The following is a 16,611-nucleotide window of genomic DNA, read 5'->3' on the forward strand; positions in this document are numbered from 1 at the left end:
GAGAACAGATGTTGCCGCAGCAGCAAGACGGGCTATCTTCGAGGCAGGCTTGGATGGGGAGTAATCCGCATCCGAGCGTCCTCTAGATAGGCGTGACTGCAGTGAGTGCCTAGCCCAAGCCCAAGCAGAGCGAGCCGTGCGTAACGCAACCCCCTCTGTCCAGGAGTCCTCATGAATGTATACATAGCAAGACAAACACTACGTATCAGCAAAGAAGTACACCACAATGTGCCTACATCCTGCTGAGTCTGGGGGTGTCACCGCAAACTTGGCCAATAGCCACAAAGTCTGCAGCATATCTGTAACTCCAAGTTCTCCCATGTGCTGAGAGAACTCTAAGACCTGTGTATGCAACCATCCCACCACTGAGTCAAGGGACCACTCTGTCTCGGCCCTAACACAGAGAGGGAAGGAGAAACCAACTGCCGAGTCCAGGGCCTCTGTCCCCCTAGCGGCGAGGAACAAAACATGGACCCTGAAACAGGCTGCCTCATGGTCTGCTGCAGAATCGCCGAGAAAACGAGTGAACCCGTAGTCGAAGAAGTCCCAGCGGCGTCGGATGTCAATGCTCGTCAGCCCACGAGGGATGGCTACAAGGGAGGATGTCTGAATCTGCAGAGGGGGCCGCAAGAAGGGCTGACCCTCTCTCGCTAGGCGACTCGCGGCAAAGGCGCTGCCAAGAGATCTCCTAGCCGTCGGAGAGGGACCAGTCTCCTGAGCCGACTGAGGAACTGGAGCAGGGGGGGGGGGGGGGGGAGCCGGAGCTAGGGGAGAGTGGAGGAGAAGAGGGGCGGGATGGGCCGACAGAGATAGAGGAGCGAGGTGGAGAGACGACGGGAGCAGAAGGCGGAGAGGATGAGGCAAAGGGGGGGAACTCTAAGGGGGGGGGGGGGGGGCTGTCGAGGGAGAAGCGGAGGTAGGGGCTGGCGCAGGGATCTCCTCCTGCTCAAGAGGACCAAAACGGTTCCCCGTGGGAACCCACTACTGCTGAGTAGGCACCTGAGGGCCACTCTGAGTGTCAGGCTGATGCTGTGGCCCCTGGCGTCGGTGGCCACGGGCCTGCTGCCACCCCTCCTCCACTGGAGCCCCAGGCTCGGAGGGTGGCTCTGCATCTGTACGCTGTGCCGCTGGCTGTGGCTACGGGCCAGCCCTGGTAGGCTGGGGCTGGGGCGGGGGCTGTGGTGCAGGTCGCGGCCTCCTCCGTGGACAGGCCTTCGCTAGATGGCCCATCTGTCGGCAAATGAAGCACTGGTTCAGGAGGCCCTGCAAGAGAGGAGCACACACTGCCCTGTACTTGTATCTCTACTGAAACCAATCACACTCAACCGCAACAAGGCGTTTTCCGAAAAGAGGCCTAATCGGCTGAAATCAAGCAGCCCCACCCCCCCCCCCCCCCCCCCCCCCCCCCCCCCCTCCCCAAAAGAAAAGAAAAAAACAAAGAGTACGGAATCTATCCGTACGTACGGACCCCGTACTGCACGGCCATACTGTACGGACAGAATCTATACGTGCGTACACATGCAACCTTGGTCCCTGTTCTAAAGAAGTAAGTGATCTCCCTTTGTGAATGTCTCTGACTACCTGGTCTCCTGAAGAGACTCTCCCTGTGTCTACGCAACTCTAACAAAAACAACCTGAGGCATCTCTGATCCTGATATCTCATGACTCTAGCCAACAGTCCAAAGCCCTCTCTGAATAAACACAAAGCGGCCTCGTATGTCATAGTATACCGGACAATGACAAATGGTAACTCTATCTCTGGCTCTAAATGACACAACTAGCATATCCTGGCTTTGCTAGTACCCTCCTTAATCTGCCAGTCTCAATCTGTAGGTGATGGGATAATGTGCGCCTCTGACCAATAGCACATCGTATCCCAGAGGATAAATGAGTGTCCATATAGGCCGGTCTGATCACATATCCATCCTCTATTAGTTGGTAGAGATGCTATAGAAAGCCATCTTCGTGTCCAACTCTTGTACCGGCTGTATCCATGTGCTTTTGGTATCTAGTTGAATCAAAGTATGACGTATAAGTCTAGTGGTCCCTATCCGTGTGAGAGAAAGGGAGGGTGCGTCCAAGGAGTACTAAATGGAGGCAATCTATCCATGCCGAAGCCATGTGATTGAAACCATGATGTCATCTGCCCATACCAACATGTTGTATGCCTTGTAGTGCTAGCTGTCGGGATGACTCAAGGGCTAGTCGAGCATCTCTCTCTCTGGGAAGGTCCCATAAATTATGCATGAAGGAAACTCATCTAATAGGGACCTCAACTAGTCCAGCTCGAATAATCTCATGTGGCACCGAGGCCTTAGCCCCAATCATCCGAGAGATCATAAAGACTACAGGCCTCTCCATACATCTCCATCCATCAGTGCTACCAGATCTGCCCTGATGGTCCACTGAGGGCCCCCAAATTTGAACCCCATAGAGCATAGCTGAATCCACTAGAGTGTCAAAAAGCCACAGCTTTGTTCGAGGTCCCTGACACTAGACCTGCAAACACATCTTCTCCAAACCTCCCAAGGCTGCATAAGCTCTCGTCAATCTAGTCTTTGCTGCTCTCCTCAATGAAAACGCCGGTCCACTGAAGACTACCCCAAGATAGGTGTATGCATCTGCATACTCCAACGTCTTCTGGCCATACGTAAAAGTAGGTGTTGACCTCCTGACCCACTGTGGTGTGGTGTTAAACACCATAACCTTGGTTTTCCCCTGGTTAACAAACAATCCACTATCGTGGGCAAATGTATACAAAGCATCTAAATAATGTTGCATCCCCTCCGGGAAGTCGGAGATCAACACAATATCATCAGCATATAACAATAGTGGGGTCCATATCCCTGCAAACTGTGCTCCTCTATCACAATCCCTCTCAATGTAGTCAGCAGCCTCATCCACATACATGCCAAATAGTGTAGGAGATAGAGGGAAACCTTGTTTAACCCCAATAGTAGAGTGAACCAAATCAGAAATCCCATGTTGAGTGCATACATGCCCCACTATTGACTTGTATAGAGCCATGATCCCCCAAATCAACTCTTTGGGTACCCCCATCTCTTGCAGTCTGCACATCAATCTAGCTCTAGGCATTGTATCGAAGGCTTTGCGGAAGTCCACAAAGCAACAATGAGCCGTCTCCCACATGATCTCCCCTCCTAAATAATAACTCTGGGTGTCAGAATATGATCAAGAGTAGAGAAACCTCTCTTGAAACCCGCTTGTCCTGCTGCCTGTACACCCTCTCTCTCTGCCCATCTACTCAACTGCTGCTCAAGGATGGATGCGTACAATCGTGCCAATGTGTGTCCAATCATGATATTGCGGTAGTTCCCAAGCTCCATAAGGTCTCTTGACTTGAAGATAGGTACGATCGTGGACAGACTCCAAGTATCACGTAGGCCCTCGCACATGGCACGATTGAACATCACTGCTAGAAGCTTTCCAAGCAAATCTCTGGCATGTATAAAATGCTCTGCTACCAGGCCATCGTGATCATATGCTCTCCTAGTCTTCATCCTGTAAATGGATATCTTTACCATCTAACTCGGCGGAAGAAAGCACATGTGTAGGCATGGCTCTGGCGGATCTGGAAGAGGTGGTTGCCTCGAGACTCTCTAGAGAGATGATGCATGCTGACCCCATACCTCCGTTGAAGTGATGACCGGTGGTGGTGAGTACTCACGGAAGAGTCGCCATGCCTCGGCTAAATCTTGGCTCAAAAACAACTGATATAAATCCTACTCTAGCCGTGCTAGAAACGCCCTCTTCTTCCGTCGTACCAAATGTCGAGAAGCAATCCGTGACTACCTGTGAGTAGTGAACCCCAAATGTACCTCCCTCTGAAGTCGGGCTCTGGTCTCTCTGCATCCTCATCATACCAACTATTTTGGGGTGTGCTCCCAGAACGTCATCACTGCCTAGGCTCAATGTGTGGGTAAGCCTCTACTGTTGCATCTTGTAGTGTCTCTGTCAATTTATAAGTGAGCTTTCCCAAAGGTCTCCCCAGATCCTCTGTGCATAAGCGTTTGTAGATACCATCTATGTAAACAGAATCAGTCTCTGAAGTAAAAGTGTGTCGGTTGTGCGTAGGTGTCTGTGCCAGTCGAGCTGTGTTGAATTGGAATGAGACAGTAAACGTGAGGAGAGCATGATCTACTGCTACCCCAATAGGCCTTGGCCCGATTGTAAAGTCCTAAATAGAGGGTATGAAATTGGGCTAAGCCAAAACATAATCCACTGTGCTGGCCCTATGTCTATGAGGAAAACAAGTGAACCCACCCGACGATGGAAATCTCTAGAGGCCATTCAAGATGGCCAATCCATGTGCAATCCCCAAATCTGTCAGATATCCCCCATATCCAGTGTGCTCTTCACCTTGCGAACACCTGGCCAATCCCATATCACTGACATCCAATTCTCTCAACATTTCCTCTGAGGTATCGTAGAAAGCTATATGAGGTTGGCCCATCCTGGCATTAAAGTCTCCCAAAATAATGACATCTCCATCCCTAGAGAACTCCCATATGTCCTCATCCAATATCATGTAGGGTGACTCCCCATTGGGCGATGCATAATGAGATGTGCTGGGGGAAAAATAGCATAGTGCAATGTAGAGTGGCCTCCCTGTCTCTGCTCTCACTCTGACCCACATAAATCTGGCATGCTCATCCCTCCGAACAATACGAATGAGGGGTCGCAGATCCTCCTTGAATAGGACTGCCACATCTCCTAACCCCCGTCCTATATGCATTGATCTCACTTCTTGCCTACTCGTAGTCTCCCAATGGTATCCCGTCACTCCATGTAATGTGCCGCCACGAGTCTGATGCATTTCCGGGTAAAAAATAATGTCTCTTCCCTTGAAGCTATCCTCAGATGCGCCTACATCTAGCTTCATTGATCCGTTACAATTCCATGCTGCCATTTTAAGGTTGGTCCCATAGGTCTCCACCGTCATATGGTGCATTTTTCCAGCACCACTACTCTCCATCCCCTATAGAAAGCAATTTTCCCTTTCTCCCTCGCCGCCTTGATCTCTGGCATCAGCTCTTGCATGTGTGTTACCTGTGTTAGAGTGAGGTCATCACCCAAAAATATCCCAGTTTGCTTGAGTGTTGGTCTCTTCTTCAGGAATTCCTTCCTAGCTTCTAGTGTAGGGAAACATATAATGAGTGCTCTTTCCTTGGGCTTTCCTTTCTCGTCACTTCCCTTCTTGCCAACTCTCCAAGCACCTATATGTGGGTTCATAAATATTCATGCGCTTCAAGAGCTCTTGCACTTTTGAGAGAGAGAAATGAAATGAAATGAAATGTTATATTAACGTCTTCAAAAGGCCAAAGTGACCTATGATACCAGAAAGTTACAATGTGGTGGATCTGATACAAAGTCAGAGTAACAAGATGACAAAATGACAGAATGACAAAATAAAATACTATGGAATCCTAAACTGCTAGGTGTGAACTAAGCAGCTAAACAGCTAGCTGGGATAGCTAGATCACAAGAGATCCAGCATTGGTCGCTGGCGGATCCTATCAATCTCCTCCATGGTAAGTAGTCTGACCGAGCGTCATGCACGTCGAGCCAAAGTGATCCGAATCCTCTGATGCAGCCTCCGTCAATGTTGTGTAGTCCTCCACAGTTGTGGGCGTCTTGATCTCCCCAGCTCAGTCGCTCGGTCGATCAGTGTGCCTCTGGTGTGAGGCGACGCACTCTATTGTGGTAGTAACTTGAAACAAACGAGGAGAGTGGATCTCCCGGCTACACGGACCGCCTACAGACACACGGCGGACAAACCACCCGGCCTCACCTCCTCGAGGTGACCTCGCACACTCCTAGCCTCGCGGGCTAACCACTGGCACTCTGCCAATGTGCGGGTCGATAACTGCAAATGAGGCCTTGGCCTCCCTTTTATAATAATGGCCGGCCACACTGGCCATGTTCACACTACGTCCGCCCGGACACTTGACGCCCATCCCGACGGCATTTGGGCTAGATCCCCTCTCCTGTGAGCGGGACATAACATACTTCCCCCCTTAAGAACCATTGATGTCCTCATCAATGAAGTGGGGATATTGAGCCTTCAAAGCTCGAACGGGTTCCCAAGTAGCGAACCTTTCAGATTGACCCTTCCATTTAATTAAGTACTCGTCATAAGCCTTTTCACGTGAATGACGGGTACGATGATCTAAAACTGCTTCTGGTTCTCGAGGAATATACTCAGTTTACATATCTTGCCATACATTTTCCTCGATAGGCACAACAACGTCGGCTTCGCCCAATGGATGTACACTAACATCCGATTGACGAGCTAGTTGTAGGCAACTTGGCCAATTTTCTTTGTGATCAAGAATGGACCACAATATCTAGCTGAAAGCTTATAATGCTTCCCTGTTCGCATAGTCTTGGAATCATTGGGTATCTTCAAATAGACCCATTGTCCCACATCTAGAGTCCTTGGAGATCCCTTTTGATTAGCATAAGTGGTGACTTGGTCACGAGCCGTTCTTATACTATCCTTAGCCAATTCAAGCATTTCTTCCATGTCATACAGGAAATCACGAGCTTGGCGTTCCTTGACTTTCTCTAAGCCAATAGCAATTGGGGATTTAGGCTCAAATCCATACATCAGCATGAATGGGCTAAATCCAGTAGCAGAATGCTTGCTACTATTATAGGCAAACTCTAACAGTGGAAGATACCTTTCCCAATCAGACTGCCTGTGAGGGACATACACTCTCAACATGTCCTCTAGCGTCTGATTCATCCTCTCAGTTTGTCCCTCGGACTCAAGATGGTCAGAGGACGACATACTCAACTTAGTCTGAAGATGAGCAACCACATCTCGCCAAAATCGGCCAGTGAACTTAGTATCTCGATCACTGACGATATTCTCTGGCAGACCATATAGCTTATAAAGCTGATCGACAAATAAAAGTGCCAACTCCTGGATTTTACTGTCGACTTCGTTGGTATAAACTTTGTCATTTTTGTGAGTCTATCGACCACACCCCAAATAGCGTCATTGCCCCGACTAGTATTTGGCAAACCAACGATAAAGTCCATGGAAATACTCTGCTACTTGGCATCTAGGATTTCCAATGGATGTAGCAGGCCAGCTTTCCTAAGGCGCTCTACCTTATTGACCTGACACTGAGCGCATCTCTTCACATAGCTCTCTATGTAAGAGCGCATTCTTCGCCAATAGAAATATTGCTTGACCAAAGCATGAGTTTTCTGGATGCCTGGGTGCCCAACGCTACGAACATCGTGGCATTCGGACAAAATCCTTTGTTGAATCTCATCGATTTCCAGCACGCAGACTCTACCATTTCTGAACAATAGTCCACCTCTAATGGAATATTGTGGATGTCTCGTCTCTCCAGCACAACTCACTTGGGTCTCTGGACCACCCAAGCCTGTATGCGAGTCATGCCCCGCTTCGACCTCGTTACATATCTTGCCAAAATGGCCATCTGAACGACATAGCCCTCGGAGAGAGAGATACAAATCCGTCGAGATTTCAGCCATAGACAAGACATTGACCTCAGGAATCGTGTTGAGCGCATCGGCAACTCGATTGTTGCTGGATCCTTTTGTATAACGGATCTCAAAGTCAAACTCTTGCATAAGCTCAACCCATCTAGCCTTCCGGCTTCTGAGGTCACCATGATCACAGATATAGCGCAAGGAGTGATGATCTGTCCATGCAACAAACGTAGAGCCATACAAATAGTTCCGCCATTTCCTCAAGGCGTGGACTACGGCGTAAAGCTCCTTTTCATACGTTGGATAACGCATCCCAGCGTCAGAAAGCTTCTTACTTTCAAACACAACAGGACGTCCACCATGGTATAATGCTGCACCAATGGCATAATCATTAGCATCCGTCTCAACCACAAATGGCTTGCTAGGATCCACAATCTGCAATGTTGGCTGTCACCAGCATGTGACTACTATCTATCATTTTTGTTGATTTCTTTCTTATTATTTATTTATTTTCACTTTTTGGAAACACCCCTCGGAAAATCTAACTGCCCTGCATTGCATAGCTAGTGTGGAACTGTCCAGAGGGAGTCCAAGCCTGAGGGCAACAGAGCACTAAAGTTGGACAAGGACTATGGTTAGCCAAAGTAGGGTCATTGACTAGCCAAAGTGGAATCCTTTGCTACATAGGCTACATTTCAGTTTTGATGTGGCTGCCCTGTACAAAGAGGGTCGGATGGCCTAGAAAGATACAATGGCAGCATCTCCTAAAATTTAGGGAACTGCTATTTTGGGACCTGAAAATGTATTCGCGTCATTACCTCCGGAATGACAAGGGGAACATTTTATTACTCTGCCACGAAGTCAACTATGCAACCGGTCAGGATATTTTTAAGCGGCGAACCCAAAATGCTTGTAAATGCGCCAAGTGGCACATTTCTGTGCACTTGCCTCCTCAAGGAAGAAGTCGCGCTGAATTTGAAGGGAGGAGGGCTCATTTGCAGCTTCTGTCTCACAGGTTAAGAGCTATGGAGTGCTTCCTTTCCCTCTTATGTACAGTGCGGTGCCATGAGTGATGCCCTGCACGCTACGCACTGCCCTCTCTCTCCCCTATGGCAGTATGTTATGCCCCTCTAGTGGGCTTTTCAATTGACCAATGTACAGTTGTGTGGGTTCATGCACGATTATCGAGGCAAGAGCCTCTTGCACAGGTACTGGAGTCGCTAGCGGCTAATCCCGCAGGTACAGGTAATTTTGGAGAGGTTTCACGTGCGAAATCTCGTCCGATTCAAAGGGCAAGTAGCCCTACAAGTGCGGGAGCTCGAGGACCTGCTACGGATGCGACTGGCACGCGAAACGGAGCCCGAAACAGTAAATTACAGCCTGCTGTGTATTTTTGCAGGTTTAGGGTTTTGGCCCTAAACGGACCCTAATACCCCCAGGAGGTTCGGGGACGCGAGGGGGCCGCTGTATAGGTGATCTGGCGCATTTTCGGGGCTGAAAACAGAGAATTCAGCGTGCTGCAAATTCTCGCCAGGTTTTGCAAAGTGCCCGTATGCGTCGAGAGAGTCGGTCAATGCGTGGAAATATTGACTGTGAAGGGTCCTAGTACAGTTATGCTGCAGAAATCGGACCGGAACAGTTGAAATTCAGCCAAGCTTGTGCAAGGCAGCTTGTAGGGAACCACAGCGTTTATTCCCTCTTTTAAACAATAAAGAAATACCGAAAGGGGCGCCTAAGTTAGCGGCCAATCTGGTGTCGGTCTTCTCATACAGGTGCAATCTAGCAGCCTGTATCCCTTTCCTCTTTGTTGTGTCTTGAAAGTACAGGTAAAGTGGGCGACAAATTAAATGGGTGAAAGCAAATAAGGTTTAAGTCTAAAGTCTACCGCCCTTTTTGGATTGAACAGGCTGGTTTCATGGTTCCATCGCCGGGATTAAATCACTTTTTTCCGTAGAAGTGAGCCTTGGTCAGGTTAGGCTTGAAGACACAGGGGATCATAGACCAGACACAAGGAATTGCAATTATGGCTGACAGACCGGATGATGTGACTGAAGAGGTTTCCTCTTCACAGGGTCAACAAACACATGAAGTGGGTGAGTCTTCACGACCACCACAGACGGATGATGATATATTCAGGACCGAGTTGGCTACTGTTGTGGCTATGTTCACACAAGTAATGCAGAACCCGAGGTTTTTAGCCTTTCTACAACCTTCTCTTCCGTCTCAGCAAGTTGGGTCACTGGATCGTATTCAAAAGCCTGTTAAGGCTCGAGCACAGGTGATTCATATTGCACAGTCAATGGAAACACCTGTACACTTGACGGAGAACATACAGTCTCCACAACTTGTGCCTAAGGTGCAAGAACAGGTGGCTGAGATGCCAGTCTTTCAAACTGTACCAGTTCAGCGAGCCACTTTTCAGCAACCTATAGCTGGTTCTAATGGGCAGGGAAGCAACCCACAAGCTATGCAATAGGTCTTCCCACCACCTTCAGTACATCCTGGCTATTTTGGAGGTGGATCGGTATTCCAGAGCATGGCTGCTCATGCACCTGGAAATCAGTTTTACACGCCACGAACAGTATTCGGGGGTGCTCAAACGATGATGCCTAACCCCATGTATGGTGTCACGGGCATGCTACCAAGGTTTCAAAGCACTCGGGGCCAATTTGGGATGCCACAGGCAAATTTTGGTATGGCTGGAATTACAAATCAACATCCAAATATGGCATTTCCATGTCAACTTAATTGCGGTCAGGGAACACAGATGAACCCTAAAAGTGTTCCCATGTTTCAGTCACTTCCATATGACAACTTAACGCCGTTGGAGAAGCCAACTCCGTACAAAGAAGCTGGCAAAGGTGTGACATTCACGACCTTTACAGGGTTTGATGACAGGAAGAAGGCTCTCTCATTCCTCTAGCAGTTTGACAAGGCCTATGTGGGGGGAAACTTTACAGAGGCTTCAAAGGTCCGCAAGGTGGCCACTTTCTTGACAAGGAATGCGGGACAATGGTGGACAACTTTAAGGGCAAGCTCCGTCCACATGGATTTTCTTCAAACAGATTTTTGCAGCAACATGGTTATCTGATGACTTTGAAGCAGATGTCATGACAGAATGGCACCAACTTAATGCTGCCACTTGCAAGAATCTGGATGACTACAATCGGAAGTTTTGGAAAGATCTACTTCCAGTAACTTCCTATAGGTTTGTGTCATTGACAGAACAGATTGAAAAATACTGTTGTGGCCTACCCAAAGGATTGAGAAAGTACTGCACGAAGACCAAAGTTACTACTTTGATGCAGCTCATCCAGGTAGCAAACATTGGCATAGGTTTGCTCAAGGGAGACGATTGTGAATTCAATATTGGTGTCAAGGAAGGATCAGCCAAGAAAAATTCAGCGAAGAAGCACGTTCCCAATGACGTTCCTATAGGGACTGAGGAGCCAGCCAACGCAGGGAAAGGCAAAGCTACTGCTGAATCAGAAAAGGGACTAGCAAAGAAATGGAAAAGATGTTTTCCTCGCAAGTCGGAAGAGCAAAAGAAGGTCCTGAGGTCAGACAACAAATGTTTTATCTGTGAGCAGCCTGGCCACATTGCTTACAATTGTCCTACAAAGAAAAGGCCAGCTGATTCTGAAGACAAGGAGGACAGGAAAGGAAAGAAGCCCATGGCTTGTCTAATGCTAGATATGGTGGGCGACAAGCCAAATTCAGATGCAAGTGAGCTTTGCAGAGCATGGGGGAAGGTCAGGGATCAAACAGTGCTTATCTTCTTTGATCTAGGTGCCAAAGCCAACTTCATTTCCCCAGAATTGGCTTCAAAGTTGGGAATCAGACCTGAAGAGATGGGGTATACAGCAGAGGCAGGTTTGGCATGTCCTGGCCATACAGAGGCTGTGACACCCATCATCGGAAAGTTACGCCTACATATCCAGTCCTATGTAGATGCTAAAGAATTTTACATCATGCCACTGGACAGATGTGATGTGTTGTTGAGTATTCCTTGGTTATTTCGTGTACAGGGAATCATGGATGCCTACAACAAAAAGATCATTGTACAGAGCAGGGGAAAGACTCACATTCTCGATGTAAAGCTTAAAGGAGAGTCTATTCCCACTGTATCAGCTTCTGCTATTACTTCTGTAATGAAAAAGCATCTTTCTGCGTAATTGATTTTTGCACGTGAAGTGTCAGATTGTGATGAATCAGAATTATCTGTGCTAGATAAAGAAAAGTCAATGTTTTTACAACAGTATAGTGACTACTTTTCCGATTCATTACCGTCTCAATTACCGCCAGAGAGACCGGAGGACCATGTGATAGATTTGGTGCCAGGCACTAGCCCACCAAATAAGCCTCCGTACAGGGTTAGTGCGGCTCAGCAAAAAGAGATAATGAACCAAGTATAGGAGCTGTTAGAAAAGAGGTTGATTCAGCCGAGTTCATCTCCATTCTGTTCTCCAGTGTTGTTGGTGCAGAAAAAGGATGGCTCATGGCGTATGTGCATCGACTACCGTGTACTGAACAAGAATACCATCAATAATAGGCTCCCTATACCTAGAATTGATGATATTCTTGACAAATTAGAAGGAGCAGCTATGTTTAGCAAGATAGATCTAAAGAGTGGGTACCATCAGATCCGCATTATATCAGAGGATGTGCACAAGACTGCTTTTAGAACGACGTTTGGCCTTTACGAATTTTTAGTGATGCCCTTTGGTCTCACAAATGCTCCTGGTACGTTCAATAGGATGATGGACAGAATTTTCCGTCCACACCAGCAGTTTGTTGGTACATTCTTTGATGACATGATAGTCTACTCAAAGAATGAAGAGGAGCATAGGCATCACTTGGCCATTGTGTTCAAAGAGCTACGCAGTCATAGGTTGCTCATCAATGCAAAGAAAAGTGAATTTTTTCTGGAAGAGATACACTTTCTGAGACACATTACAGAATGGATTCTGCAAAAGTTGAAGCGATCAAGTCATGGCCAGATTTGAAGACGGTGCACGATGTCCGAAGTTTCTTGGGACTATGCTCCTATTACAGAAGGTTTATCCGAAATTTCGTTGAGATTCCTTCACCTTTACATGCTCTTCAAAAGAAGGCAGTCACCTTTAGATGGACACAAAGAGATTTCAGCTTTTAATCTCTTAAAAGAAAAGATGACTTCAGATCCAATCATTGTGTTGCCAGATCTTAGGAAGTCATTTGTGCTCCAGTGCGACGCCTGCGGTAGTAGCATTGGTGCAGTACTAATGCAAGATGGCAGGGTAGTAGCCTATGAGAGTAGAATCTTGCAAGGGCCAGAAAAGACTATGCAAGTCTATGAAAAAGAACTGCATGCCGTGATTCATGCACTCTTAAGTTGGAAACACTACCTGCTAGGTGCAAACTTTGTTGTCCAAACGGACCATCAGACCTTGCGATATTTCTTGACACAGGCAAAGTTATATGAGAAGCATATGCGATGGGCAAATATCTTGTCCATGTTCCACTTTTAGATTGTGCATGTGGAAGGCAAGAAGAACGTTGTGGCTGATGCCTTGTCAAGGAAGCCACAAATTTCAGCTGTGTCAATTCCTTATCATCATGAACTTGATGATATGAGGGAACAGTATGCAAATGATGAAGATTTTGCAAGGGTCTTCGAGCAGCTAATGGATGGACAACGTCATGAACACTATCTTCTCAAAGATGGGTTCATGATGATGCATGGCCGATTGTGTGTCACAAAGCCATTGCGACGCAAAGTTATGAAAGAGAGTCATGTCCCACCGTATGCAGGGCATCGTGGTATCGATGCTACAGTTAAAGCGGTTGAGACATTCTTCTACTGGCCTACATTGAGAAGAGATGTGGATGCCTTTGTGCGAGAATGCCTAATTTGCCAGAAGGTCAAGTTGACAGGCAAAAAGCACCAGGGTTATTGCAACCACTACCTATTCCAGATAAACCATGGGAAAGTATTGTTATGGATTTTATCTTTGATCTTCCGAGAACGCAGACAGGAAACGATGATATTTGGACCATCATTTGCAGATTCAACAAGCAGGCTCATTTTATTCCTGTCAAGAAGAAGATAAAGCCAAATCAGATGGCACGCTTGTTTATGAGCAATATTTTCAAGTATCATGGCATGCCACAGTCGATTGTTAGCGCCCGTGATCCATGCATGACAAGTTTGTTCTGGAGAGGCTTTTTTGAGAATATGGGCACAACGCTCAAATTCTCTTCGTCATTTCATCCTCAAACAGATGGGCAGTCAGAAGAGGCAAATTCTACTGTCCTAGATCTGCTAAAGTGCTATGTGTCAGAGCATAAAGAAAAGTGGGAGCAGTATTTGCCATTGGTGGAGTATACATATAATAATACAATGCATTCATCAACTGGCAAGGCACCTTTTAAGATAGTTGAAGGTGGCAAGAAAGTTCCTCCCATACTGCATACAAAGGACAAGATATTTGAAGCAGATAAGTATGTTCAGGACATGGATGAAATGTACAAGAAGCTCAAAGTGGCCTTGGAAAAGACTCAAGCAAAGCAAAAGAAAGCACTTGATCGTCACCGTCGTGAAGTGGTATTTTCACTTGGTGATTGGGTGCCTCTACGCTTTGAAAAGGCAAGGTTAAAGAAGATGAAGGGCAAGCAAAGACTGTTTCCAAAGCTCAACATGCGTTACTATGGGCCTTTTCAAGTATGCGACATAATCAATGATGTTGCATATAGGCTGAAATTGCCTGAGAGTTGGAAGATTTCACAATGCGTTTCATGTGAGTCTTCTCAGACCCTATGTGGGTGATGTGCCAGACGATATGCCAACTGAAGATCAGCCGGAAGTTGAGGAACTTGACGAGATCTTGGTCCCGGAACAGATTTTGGCACATAAGGAAAGAAAAGTGAAAGGCAAGGTTGCTAGGCGTTACTTGGTAAAGTTCAGAAACTATCCACCAATGGATGCTAAGTGGATGGAAGAAGGTGAACTTGCAAAGCCACCAACTGTGTTATCACTTTACCTTGAAGCCTTCGATTTACAACCTACCTTGACCCCTTGAGTTTCAAAGCTACATGGATTGTCAGTGTGACAATGGCTTCTGAAACAAATGATGTACATGGTATTTAAAGTGAGCTCAAATCAAGTACATGTTACATGAATGTTAGAGCTGTACACATTGTCAGTTTGGCAATTGCTCTTATGGAATGTCCAAAAGTTTGGTTAGTGCTATAGAAGTGAGTATTTCTTGTCAGTTTGTCAAGGATACAGTAATTGCCTCTATTAAAGGGTACATGTGTAATTGCATTCTTAAACTGTCGGTTTGGGTATGCTCGAAAGTGTTACTAGATCCAACGTGTACTAAAAGACAGTGGCAAAATGTGAAGCTACCATTTTGTCATTGGAAAGTTAATGACTCAAAGCAATGGCACAGTGCGAAGCTACCATTATGTCATTGGGACAAGGTTCACACGTAGGCAATACATGTGTCGACGAGGTGTTTGAATACACCAGGGTTGACAATGAGCATGTATGTGTCGTCCATATGTCCACAGGCGTTGAATACATCAGTGTTGACTGTGAGCATGTACGACATAGATGCAAACGAGGACGTTTGAGATTTCAAGAGGGAAGTATGTCACCAGCGTGTGACTACTATCTATCCTTTTTGTTGATTTCTTTCTTATTATTTATTTACTTTCACTTTTTGAAAACACCCCTCGAGAAATCTAACTGCCCTGCATTGCATAGCTAGTGTGGAACTGTCCAGAGGGAGTCCAAGCCTGAGGGCAAGAGAGCATTGAGGTTGGACAAAGTCTATGGTTAGCCAAAGTGGGGTCATCGACTATTCAAAGTGGAATCCTTTGCTACATAGGCTACATTTCAGTTTTGATGTGGCTGCAGTGTACAAAGAGAGTCGGATGACCTAGAAAGATACAATGGCAGCATCTCCTAAAATTTAGGGAACTACTATTTTGGGACCTGAAAATGTATTCGCGTCATTACCTCCAGAATAACAAGGGGAACATTTTATTACTCTGCCGCGAAGTCAACTGGGCAACCGGTCAGGATATTTTTAAGCAGCGAACCCAAAACGGGAAAATGCTTGTAAATGTGCCAAGTGGCACATTTCTGTGCACTAGCCTCCTCAAGGAAGAAGTGGCGCTGAATTTGAAGGGAGGAGGACTCATTTGCAGCTTCTGTCACAAGTTAAGAGCTATGGAGTGCTTCCTTTCCCTCTTATGTACAGTGCGGTGCCATGAGTGATGCCCTGCACGCTACGCACTGCCCTCTCTCTCCCCTATGGCAGTATGTTATGCCCCTCTAGTGGGCTTTTCAATTGACCAATGTACAGTTGTGTGGGTTCATGCACGATTATCGAGGCAAGAGCCTCTTGCACAGGTACTGGAGTCGCTAGCGGCTAATCCCGCAGGTACAGGTAATTTTGGAGAGGTTTCACGTGCGAAATCTCGTCCGATTCAAAGGGCAAGTAGCCCTACAGGTGCGGGAGCTCGAGGACCTGCTACGGATGCGACTGGCACACGAAACGGAGCCCGAAACAGTAAATTACAGCCTGTTGTGTATTTTTGCAGGTTTAGGATTTTGGCCCTAAACGGACCCTAATAGCCCCAGGAGGTTCGAGGACGCGAGGGGACGACTGTACAGGTGATCTGGCGCATTTTCGGGACTGAGAACCAAGAATTCAGCGTGCTGCAAATTCTCGCCAGGTTTTGCAAAGTGCCCGTATGCGTCGGGAGAGTCAATGAATGTGTGGGAATACTGACTGTGAAGGGTCCTAGTACAGTTATGCTGCCGAAATCGGGCCGGAACAGTTGAAATTCAGCCAAGCTTGTGCAGGGCAGCTTGTAGGGAACCACAGCGTTTATTCCCTCTTTTAAACAATAAAGAAATACCGAAAGGGGCGCCTAAGTTTGGGGCCAATCTGGTGTCGGTCTTCTCATACAGGTGCAATCTAGAAGCCTGTATCCCTTTCCCCTTTGTTGTGTCTTGAAAGTACAGGTAAAGTGGGAGACAAATTAAATGGGTGAAAGCAAATAAGGTTTAAGTCTAAAGTCTACCGCCCTTTTTGGATTGAACAGGCCGGTTTCATTGGCACACTA

The 16,611-nt window shown here is 47.0% G+C and overlaps 1 protein-coding gene across 1 annotated transcript in view; it reads right to left on the minus strand.

Moving 5' to 3' along the window:
• The window catches only part of LOC147452786 (organic solute transporter ostalpha protein (DUF300)), a 166,651-nt gene that overhangs the window by 15,216 nt on the left and 134,824 nt on the right, over positions 1–16,611 (minus strand). The window lies entirely within an intron of this gene.

The sequence above is a fragment of the Adiantum capillus-veneris genome, chromosome 8 (assembly GCF_014529385.1).
Source record: "Adiantum capillus-veneris isolate H3 chromosome 8, ASM1452938v2, whole genome shotgun sequence".
Lineage (NCBI taxonomy): Eukaryota > Viridiplantae > Streptophyta > Polypodiopsida > Polypodiales > Pteridaceae > Adiantum > Adiantum capillus-veneris.